Raw genomic sequence first — 11884 nt, 5'->3', positions numbered from 1 at the left:
TAAGTTATTTTATTTAGAAATTTTCGAGTTTATGAATAAAATAATAATAAAATTTAAGTAGAGGACGTTTTAGCAGACTTTTGACCAGCAATTGCAGAAGTGGAGACAGAGGGATAAGGCTAAGGGTCGGGATTGTACACTGTTGTGGATGTCATAGTCAGATATAGGGACTGACGATGGGTTCCTAGCAGTGATTCCCTTAGACCATATATCTTGAGCGACGCCCACAACACCCTGTACTCCATCCATCAAGGGAGTACAAAGATGTATAAGGATCTTCAGTCTCTTTATTGGTGGCCGGGCATGAAGAGAGATATTTTGCATTTCTTCTCCGAGTGTTTGACATGTCAGCAGGTCAAGGCAGAGCATCAGAGACCTACAAGGAAGCTAAGACCACTCCCTATTCCCGAGTGGAAATGGGAGAACATTACCATGGGCTTTGTAACAAGGCTCCCTACGACGACTGGTGGATATAATGTCATTTGGGTGATAGTTGATCGGATCGCTAAATCAGCTCTTTTTCTACCGATCAAGAAGAATTTCACCATGATTCAGGCCCAGAGCTGTACATCAGAGAGATAGTATACTACATGGGATTTCAGTGTCCATCGTGTCAGAGAGGGATCCGAGGTTCATGTCTGCGTTCTAGAAGAGTTTGCATCAGGCGTTGCGTATTGAGATGCTATTCAGTACTGCCTTCAATCCTCAGACCGAAGGGGAGTCAGAGAGGGTGATTCAAGTCCTGGAGAACCTACTCAGAGCTTGCATGATCGACTTCAAGGGTAGCTGGGAGCCGAAGTTACCTCTTGTGGTATAATGGCCCGAAAATTCGCGTTTGAAAATTTGCGGAAAATTTAAAATTTTCCTTAAATAATTAAAATGCCTCATTCAAAATTCAACTGATAGATAAATTTTAATATTCAAAATAGCAGCGGAAGTAAATATTTGTTTGTAAAATAACAATTTAAGAATAATCCAACAAAAGATAAAATGTTTGAACATAAAAAGGGTAAATGCTAAAATGAGGTCATCGGGTTCCACTGCTACCGACCCAAGCTAGCTCACTGGTCCCCGCCCTCGGCCCCGACATCATCAGCACCTACAACAATCAAGTCTAGTGAGTCTAAAGACTCATCATGCATATATCGTAAATAACGAGTAAATAATATAATAAAGTTGCATGGGAGTAAAAATATCATGTCATGAGGCATAATGTGAAAATAACTTATCATGAGCAATTATAATACGTTCATAACTGAACTGAAAATCACAGTGAAAATGTTTGCTCCTTGGAGCCCTGTAATAAAATAGCATGTCATAAATTTTCTGTTGAGATTATGGTCTACGCAAGTGGCCCTGCACTGAACTGAACTGAACTGACCGGTAACTGGCGACCGGGTGAAATAATAAACGTCTGATCAGACTAATGCCACAGTATACTGGGTGGTACAGAACTGAACTGACCGATAACTGGAGACCGGATAATACAATGCTCTCATGATAGTGAAATGGCCACAAACAATATCGCATAAATCTCAAAAATGAATATTTTATATTTTTATGCACGTAATATAATTAAATGGCATAATGAAATATCTTGTAAATTTTACCACATGGGTTGGATCGTTCCCATGCTCGCTGCGACCTAAATTTAACATGAAAAATATGCAAATGACTTTTCTTGACCAAACTTTGTAGTTGAATCCAAAAACGAGACAATTACGCCCAACGACTTTGTATTTAATCATGACTCCGTGCCAACCCGAACCAACACCGAACCATCATTTAGTAATTATTAAAATACACTTAAAATGATGAAATAATGCTCCTAAAATGATGCAAGTCGAAATTTTGGTGAATGGAGGCCAAAACATGAAACGCTCTTTCGAGAGTCTATTTGGCATATCGCACAGTGAATTCTCGTACGACCTCTAAAATGATCCGAATCACGAACGGCCTAAAACATGACCTTCTCAACTTGGTGAGGCACTGTCTAGTCCAAGGCCATAGGCTAAAGGCCAACCAAGAAATCAAACGAGCCACTGAACCGAAGCAGCAAGTTGTTGTCACAAAAATACAGCAGCTGTGCTTTGGTTTCCTTGCGTCGTTTGCGAGGCTAATGGCCATTGGGGCTTGAACCACCAATCAGAACCTCTTACCAACATCCTAAGGAATGATTTGAACCATGGCTAAGGGCCCTAGGCCAGCCACAATTTGAACCACGCCATGCAACCGACCGAAAAGTCCCACCCGAGAGCACCCTTGCGTGCGTGTGGTGTTTTGCTTCGCTTGCTGTCTCGTGTCGTTCCAATGGCCATTTGATTGACCATGGCACAATCTAGACATCATAAGGTATGGTATGAACCGTGGCTAAGGGCTAAAAAGCCAACCAAGGTCCACCCCAATACCATATACTTGAAACTCACTTGCTGTAAAATGAGCAAGGCCGAAAGGGGTAGGGTTTGTTCTAGTGTTTTGATTTAAAAACCGATTCAACCATGGACCAAGCCTCAAAAGGGTGACTTGGTCACGTCTTAGACATGATAGGGAAGTGTTCTAACCATGGCTATGGGCACCTAGGGCAGCCAAGATCAGAAACTTCCTCTATGGACAGCAACTAAAAAATCGGGCACAAGATGACACTTAATGGGGTGTTTCTATCAACTCTGGATTTCGGCTAGCATGGGACTCAAAACAATGGACAAACGTTTTCCTAAAATGTCCTAGTAGATGCCTAGGAGCAGCCTTGGAAGCCTGGAATAGAACCTATACCGGAAACCATCAAAAACGTAGGAACCGTGAAGCATGAAATGAAGGACAGAAATTCTGCACCTCATTTTTCGAAAAATAGTATGGAAGGATTTGGGTTTTGAGCTTAAATAAATCATGATTATGATGTTTTAAAATACTTATATGGCTTGATTTAAGAGTGAATAAAAATATAAACATGCTTGGTTTCGTTTTGAAAAGAAAACGAACGAAACGCAACGATGCGGCGCGGAGGAGACGGAGCGTTTTTCTTTCTTGCTTGCTACTCAATTTTTTCCTCTTGTTTCTAGCTATGAGGCTCACGATTTTTCTCTCAATATGGCTCTGAATTCGGTGGTGAGGAATGTAATGCCCGAGATTTAATATCGTGTCAATTACGATTATTGATTTTTAATCAAGACGATTATTAATGGGCTAACCAGGACACGAATTAAAAGTCTGTTGGTGAAATCGTGAGTGCGAGAGCCGAAGGTCTCGCGCATATGCGCGAAGATTGGCGCGCATATGCGCGAGCAGGGCAGGAGCAATGGTGCAAATCAGAACACTCGGCGCATATGCGCGAAGATGCGCGCGCACATGCGCGAGAGTTCCAGAAAGGGTGGCGCACATGCGCGGCAGAAGGCGCGCATATGCGCGAGGGTGGCCGAGAGTTACGAAGAAAACGTCGCGCACATGCGCGGAAGATTGGCGCGCACATGCGCGAGCTGCCGAGTAAGCCAAGCACGAGACCAGTAGGTCTCGCGCATATGCGCCAATGATGTCGCGCATATGCGCGAGACGTGGTGCACGCGGGATGTGCCATTTGCCTTCATGCATGTTTGAGATGTATATGTATATATATATATACATGCACGAATTGCTTGAGAAATCAGAACAAAGAAATCGAGAAAGGGTTCTGTCATTTTATTGAAAAAAATCCTTACGCCTTTTCTGAGAAATCCGTCCGTCAGATTTTGAAGCCGACTTCGGTACTGTGTTCCTAGCAACGTAGGCTACAACTGGACGTAAGTTTTACTACGTTTTGACATGCTTTGAAATTATGATATTGTCAGAATTGAATGGAACTCAGATATGTTGTTCTTGACATGTTAGACAGCGTAGAATCGAAGTCAGATTAAGAAACAGACTGATTATGGAATTGTTATGATTTTCGGAATAGTTTTGGAGTCAAGTGATATCTGAATTGAGTTGTTATTGAGTATGAGATATTAGAATTAATATCTGATTGATAGGGTATTGTTGGGTATATTGATATTATACCGTTATGCCATCGATATTGAATTAGATTGAGTATTGAGCAGGACAGATTTAATTCGAGTGGTATATTGATATTATACTCCTCGATATTGTTCTTGTCAGATTGAGTATTGACAGATTTGAGTTCGAGACTTCGACAGAGTCAGAATAACAGAAGGACAGGTATAAATTAATGTTGAGTTGGGATTGCACATCTCGAGTGAGGTTTGACTCGAGTTTCCCTAAATCACATACTTTCATTTATTGCATTGATATTTTCAATTGATAAGACTTATGATTGTAGTTTATTGATTTATAACTACTGTATGATAAGATTGATATTTGTAGCCTATTGATTATAGCTACTGCATGAGATGACTACTGATTCGCTAGTCATTGACTGAATGGTTTAGATACTGAATGCATGTATTGATTACTGAGTCGTGAGTCATAGGCTGATTCGCCTAGTCACCGGTTGATTCGTCTGGTTATAGACTGATTCGTCTATTTATTGGCTGATTCGCCTAATTATAGCTGATTCGCTATATTTGGACTGATTCGTCTAAACTTAAGCTGATTCGCTTAATTACAGGCTGATTCGTCTGGTTATTGGCTGATTCGCCTAATTCTTGACTGATTCGTCAATTCTGTGGCTGATTCGCCCAGACACTGAATATATGAATTATATCGATGCCGTTTAGGGATTGAGTCATTCCTATCGACTGAGATTCGGTATATTATCATTATTCAGACATCGGGATCCCTAGGATAGAGTTGAGTCGAGTCTGAGACGACGTGTCAGTTGAGTCGAGTCTGAGATGACGCGTCGGTTGAGTTGAGTCGGATATGACAGGTTGATTTACATTGTTTATATCATTCATGTTTATTGAATGCTTGATATTGATTATGTTTCTGATTTGAGACATGTTATGAATAGTTCGTATATGCTTTTATATGATTGCATGTATACATTGTTTATACTGGGATATTCATATCTCACCGGAGTTATCCGGATGTTGTCTTGTTTTGTATGTGTGCATGACAACAGGTGGGGCTGGATCAGGGTCAAGAAGAGGATGAGAGAAGATAGATAGCGTGGAGGCTCCGGACTTGGTTTAGAGATAGGGTTAGACACTTGATATTAGCTGTTAAACCCTAGTTGAATAAATGTATGTAGTACAGGACTTGTACTTTTATACTGAGAAGTTTATTCATGTTTAATATGTAATTTGAGTAAATTACATGACGTTTCCGCTTTGTATTTAAAAAAAAAAAAATTAGGCCCTGTTTTATAATTGACTAATTAGTCCCAATGATGATTAAGAACTTGATTAGCGTCCGGGTCCCCACAACAGGTGGTATCAGAGCTTTAGGTACTAGAACTGTAGATTCTTGAGATTGAGATAGAAGAGGCTAGTGAGCGGGGTAAATTGAGGTTTTCTTTCCTTGCTTGTGAATGCTAGCATGTCGTACTGCTTTGTATAATACATGTTACTTGACTTATCTGATTTGATTTGTAATATGTATTATTGGGAACAAATCTGAACCGATTCTCGATCAGCAGTAAGATGATCGGAGGAGGGAACTGGATTGAAACAGATGTGTTGGATTGGGTCACTAATCCTTTTAAGTTTCAGATATGCCTCCTAGACGAATTCCAGAACAGGGTAGTACATCGAATCCTCCAATGGATGTAACACCGACTCCAATGGAAACTTTGCTGAAGAGGTTTCAGTCATTCAAACCACCCACTCTGAAAGGTACTGAGACATCAGTTGAGTTTGAGAGTTGGCTGAATGATATCGAAAAGCTGTTTGAATTGCTGGAGTATAGTGATGAGCGCCGAATTAAGTTGATTGGGAACCAGTTGCATGATGTTGCAAAGAGCTGGTGGAGTACGATGAAGAGAGCCTTGGAGCAACGAGGTACGATTATTACTTGGGATGTATTTAAAACTGAGTTTTATCAGAGATTTTTCCCAATATCGTACAGAAAAGACAAGGGGGCGGAGTTTGCCAATTTGAGACAGGGTCAGCTGAACATTGAAGAATACGTGACCAAGTTCTCTACCTTGTTGAAGTTTGCTCCACATGTGGCTGATAATGATGAAGCCGTGGCTGATCAGTTCATCAATGGCTTGAATCCTGATATCTTTACATTGGTGAACACAGGGCGACTGAATAACTTTGCTGATGCTATGAATAGAGCAAAGGGCGCTGAAGCAGGCCTGATAAGGCAGAGAGGAGCTGCATTTGTTTCTCAAGAGTGGAGACCACCGCAACCACCTCCCCGATTCGAGAGTGGCAGTAGCAGTGGTGGGAAGAAAGATTTTCTGAAGTCTAGAGGAAAGCAGTTTAAGAAGTCTGGCGGCAGTTCTTCTAGCTCTAGTGGTTCTCAGCAGAGTTATACCGGCGTTTATTGCGGAAATTGTGGCGGAAGACATTCCACTGAACAATGCCAAGGAGTACTTGGTAGTTGCCACTTTTGTAAACAACAGGGACATTTTGCTAGAGTATGTCCACAGAGGGTTTCCCAAAGATCCTAGGGAGCCGAACCATCTGGATCAGCGGCACAGTGGAGTATACGATCAGCTGCTGTTCCTTCATTTCAGCCAGCACCATCTCAGTCACAGCAGAGGCCAGGAGGAAGCCAGACAGTCGGCCAGCCTCCTAGACAGCAGGCCAGAGTATTTGCTTTGACCGAGGAGCAGGCTCAGGAAGCACCAGATGATAATGTTGCAGGTAACTGATTTGTTTGAATTTCCTGCATGTGTATTGAGGGATACCGGTGCTTCACATATTTTATTTCTGAAAGATTTGCATTGATGCATGCATTATCTGTTGAATCCCTAGTTACTGTAGTAATTGTTTATTTTCCTTTGGGAAAAGATCTTGTATCAGTGATTTCTGTTAGATCTTGTATACTACAGTAAGATAAGAATGAGATCGAGTTAGATCATGTAGTAGCTTGTATTGTACTGGTGTTATATGATTTTAGAACTGCATTACTGATATTGATATGCTGACCAAGTACAGAGCTACCATAGATTAGTTCCAGAAGATGGTAAGAATCAGACCTGAGATGATCAAGAGATGAATATTGTACGATAAGAATTCTAGACTGAGAATTCCTTTGATATTCGTACTAGCTATGACTCGATTATTACAGAAAGGAGCAGAGTGACTCCTTATGTATTCAGTTGATTTACTGAAATTGAGTCTATCATTGGCTGATTTACCAATGATATAAACGTTATTAATGTTTTCTCTGATAAGACTTCAGATCTGATTCCAATCAGAGAGATTGATTTTAGCCTTGAATCTGATTGAATATTGATGCTTATTCTGAATACGTGTTTAAGATAGATGGTAGGCAATGGAGATTACATTGTACCGTCTGAACCAGAGCTGATGTTGAAACGTTAGCAGTTCGAAAAGCTGATTAGAATGTTTAGAACTTAATATCGATAGTCAGAACAGAGTGTCGATCAGAGTAACAGATATGTGAATTTGTTTTTGTATGAGATTGATTAGTCTGTGATGTCAGATGTGTCAGAATTGTACAGTAAATCTTGATAGTGATAGTCAGAGCCGAATACCAGGTAGGTATTTCCTCTTTAATTTATGTTATTAACTGATTGTGTATATCAAATAGTTCGAATCAGAAAAGAACAGATATTGTTAGAAGCTTACAGAGAGGGATTCAGTGTTCAGTCTGATGATTGAGTCTGTATGGTATCCGAACAGATAGTTGTGATATAGACAGATGAGATCAGTTATAACAGAATGGTATGGAAATGTTGGCAGAATTTGTACTGATATGTCTAAATCGCTAACAGGAAAGATAGAAAGATAGAAATCAGAAGATTTATTACAGAATTGTGAAGCTTTAAATAGAAATGGGAGTTCATTTCTATAGCCTTCGTAATGAAATTATCATCAGTTTTACAGATTGTAACATGATATGATTAAGATTGACAGATTGTTCAATCTATATCTATCAGTTTGTACCAGATTACGTACAAACAGAACTAGATGACACAGATCGATGTCAGAAAAGTGGTCAAAAAGATCAGAATGCCACAGTAGATTATGTCAGATTGTGATTTTGCTTGAGTTTGTATTCGTGATAGATTATATCATGAACTTTCTCTTAGATGGTTTTACAGATTGACAGACCGTCAGAATGTATTAGCCAGATATTGGAAGATTTTTGTACAGCTTTAGTGCTGGATGTTAGCACTACTTGATATAACTTATTATCGCTGTGTGACAATAACTATCAACTTCTCAGATGGGTAATGAGATAGTTATAGACAAGACAGTATACGATGAGTACTACAGATTTCTTTTGAAGACAATTCGAAGGAAGATGCAGATAGTTTAGAATGGACAGATTTAAGAAACCAACGTCGGATGATGACGATTGGTAGTTGAAGCTAAAGATTGTTTATGTCTTTGGTTGAGGTAAACAGATTTGTTAACAGCTGATGATACTGATATGTGATAAGCTGTAGATTGGTTTATACGGATGTTGTATAGCCAGTAATGCGATATTGATTCCGTCAGAAGGATTGGAGAAGTATTATGATATGATACTTGGTGAATTCTCATTCCGGATTGGAATCAGAAATCTGAGTTTTGATTTAAACTCTGTATACATTTCTTCTGATATATCTGAATTGATTGTTTATGAGTTCGAGGACGAACTCAGATTTAAGAGGGGGAGAAATGTAATGCCCGAGATTTAATATCGTGTCAATTACGATTATTGATTTTTAATCAAGACAATTATTAAAGGGCTAACCAGGACACGAAATAAAAGTCTGTTGGTGAAATCGTGAGTGCGAGAGCCGAAGGTCTCGCGCATATGCGCGAAGATTGGCGCGCATATGCGCGAGCAGGGCAGGAGCAATGGTGCAAATCAGAACACTCGGCGCATATGCGCGAAGATGCGCGCGCACATGCGCGAGAGTTCCAGAAAGGGTGGCGCACATGCGCGGCAGAAGGCGCGCATATGCGCGAGGGTGGCCGAGAGATACGAAGAAAACGTCGCGCACATGCGCGGAAGATTGGCGCGCACATGCGCGAGCTGCCGAGTAAGCCAAGCACGAGACCAGTAGGTCTCGCGCATATGCGCCGATGATGTCGCGCATATGCGCGAGACGTGGTGCACGCGGGATGTGCCATTTGCCTTCATGCATGTTTGAGATGTATATGTATATATATATACATGCACGAATTGCTTGAGAAATCAGAACAAAGAAATCGAGAAAGGGTTCTGTCATTTTATTGAAAAAAATCCTTACGCCTTTTCTGAGAAATCCGTCCGTCAGATTTTGAAGCCGACTTCGGTACTGTGTTCCTAGCAACGTAGGCTACAACTGGACGTAAGTTTTACTACGTTTTGACATGCTTTGAAATTATGATATTGTCAGAATTGAATGGAACTCAGATATGTTGTTCTTGACATGTTAGACAGCGTAGAATCGAAGTCAGATTAAGAAACGGACTGATTATGGAATTGTTATGATTTTCGGAATAGTTTTGGAGTCAAGTGATATCAGAATTGAGTTGTTATTGAGTATGAGATATTAGAATTAATATCTGATTTATAGGGTATTGTTGGGTATATTGATATTATACCGTTATGCCATCGATATTGAATTAGATTGAGTATTGAGCAGGACAGATTTAATTCGAGTGGTATATTGATATTATACTCCTCGATATTGTTCTTGTCAGATTGAGTATTGACAGATTTGAGTTCGAGACTTCGACAGAGTCAGAATAACAGAAGGACAGGTATAAATTAATGTTGAGTTGGGATTGCACATCTCGAGTGAGGTTTGACTCGAGTTTCCCTAAATCACATACTTTCATTTATTGCATTGATATTTGCAATTGATAAGACTTATGATTGTAGTTTATTGATTTATAACTACTGTATGATAAGATTGATATTTGTAGCCTATTGATTATAGCTACTGCATGAGATGACTACTGATTCGCTAGTCATTGACTGAATGGTTTAGATACTGAATGCATGTATTGATTACTGAGTCGTGAGTCATAGGCTGATTCGCGTAGTCACCGGTTGATTCGTCTGGTTATAGACTGATTCGTCTATTTATTGGCTGATTCGCCTAATTATAGCTGATTCGCTATATTTGGACTGATTCGTCTAAACTTAAGCTGATTCGCTTAATTACAGGCTGATTCGTCTGGTTATTGGCTGATTCGCCTAATTCTTGACTGATTCGTCAATTCTGCGGCTGATTCGCCCAGACACTGAATATATGAATTATATCGATGCCGTTTAGGGATTGAGTCATTCCTATCGACTGAGATTCGGTATATTATCATTATTCAGACATCGGGATCCCTAGGATAGAGTTGAGTCGAGTCTGAGACGACGTGTCAGTTGAGTCGAGTCTGAGATGACGCGTCGGTTGAGTTGAGTCGGATATGACAGGTTGATTTACATTGTTTATATCATTCATGTTTATTGAATGCTTGATATTGATTATGTTTCTGATTTGAGACATGTTATGAATAGTTCGTATATGCTTTTATATGATTGCATGTATACATTGTTTATACTGGGATATTCATATCTCACCGGAGTTATCCGGATGTTGTCTTGTTTTGTATGTGTGCATGACAACAGGTGGGGCTGGATCAGGGTCAAGAAGAGGATGAGATAAGATAGATAGCGTGGAGGCTCCGGACTTGGTTTAGAGATAGGGTTAGACACTTGATATTAGCTGTTAAACCCTAGTTGAATAAATGTATGTAGTACAGGACTTGTACTTTTATACTGAGATGTTTATTCATGTTTAATATGTAATTTGAGTAAATTACATGACGTTTTCGCTTTGTATTTTAAAAAAAAATTTAGACCCTGTTTTATAATTGATTAATTAGTCCCAATGATGATTAAGAACTTGATTAGCGTCCGGGTCCCCACAAGGAAGGGGGAATGGTGGTTAGGAGAGTGAGGGGAAGGGGTTGAAATATAAGAGGGATGGCAAGACCAAGTCTACATCTTTTGAAATTTGAAATTGTTTGCTAACCAAATGATTGTTGGAGGGATAGTAGAATGACCGAATCCTACATGCTAAACAAGGCTAGGATATTGATCTAATATTAATTAATTAAGGGTGATTAATAAATGAAAAGATTATCATATTAAGGGATGACAAAGAAAGGGTCAAAGGTGAGTTGGCAAAGAATTGTTTAATCATCTAAGGGGGCCGAAAATTAAACAAATAAATGGAGGGGAAATATTATTTAGTTAGTGTCTTTTAAATCTTTAGAGCCTTACCTACCCTTTAAATAATTTAGTGAATTAACACCAAAAGTTATGGGACTTAATTGAACTTTTTTCCTACTTACCTCAAGTTACTAAAATAATTCCTTAAACCTCCTTCTAACTTAAATTAACTTACTAGCTAGCTAAAATAAACTCTGGGAATGATTTCTTACTATTAAATTTTATCTAAAAACTCCAACTCCAGTCTGACCTCACTGAATTAACTGAAAAGATAAAAATTAAAATACTGCATAAAATAATTAACTTTAAAGAAAAGAATTTAAATACTCATGCAATAAAATCATTTTAATTTAAAATACTAGAATTATGCATGGCTTATACGTAGTCTAATTTATGGGTTCTACATGTGGAGTTCATGTACAACAACAGCTACCAGGCATCGATCGGTATGGCTCCATATGAGGTATTGTACATGAGAAAGTGTAGATCGCCAGTGTATTGGGACGAGGTAGGAGAGAGGGCAGAATTTGGTCTGGATATTTTCAGGCAAACCGTATAGTTGGTAGTCTGAATTCGGGACAGGATGAGGACTGCTCAAAGCCGT

The 11884-nt window shown here is 39.5% G+C and overlaps 1 long non-coding RNA gene across 2 annotated transcripts in view; it reads right to left on the bottom strand.

The window, feature by feature from the left end:
* Positions 1-1391: 1391 nt before the first annotated feature.
* LOC140820254 (uncharacterized) overlaps positions 1392-11884 on the bottom strand; it is a 77071-nt gene continuing 66578 nt past the window's right edge. Inside the window, exon 4 of one of the 2 annotated variants that reach the window (XR_012115390.1) lies at positions 1392-1414. This is a non-coding gene — a long non-coding RNA (uncharacterized lncRNA). The remainder of the gene's footprint in view (positions 1415-11884) is intronic. The other variant, XR_012115391.1, reaches the window with a different exon arrangement.

The sequence above is a fragment of the Primulina eburnea genome, chromosome 18 (genome assembly GCF_022965805.1).
Source record: "Primulina eburnea isolate SZY01 chromosome 18, ASM2296580v1, whole genome shotgun sequence".
Classification (NCBI taxonomy): Eukaryota; Viridiplantae; Streptophyta; class Magnoliopsida; order Lamiales; family Gesneriaceae; genus Primulina; species Primulina eburnea.
The sequence above is the reverse complement of the archived record's forward strand: the minus strand, read 5'-3'. Positions and strand labels throughout refer to the sequence as shown.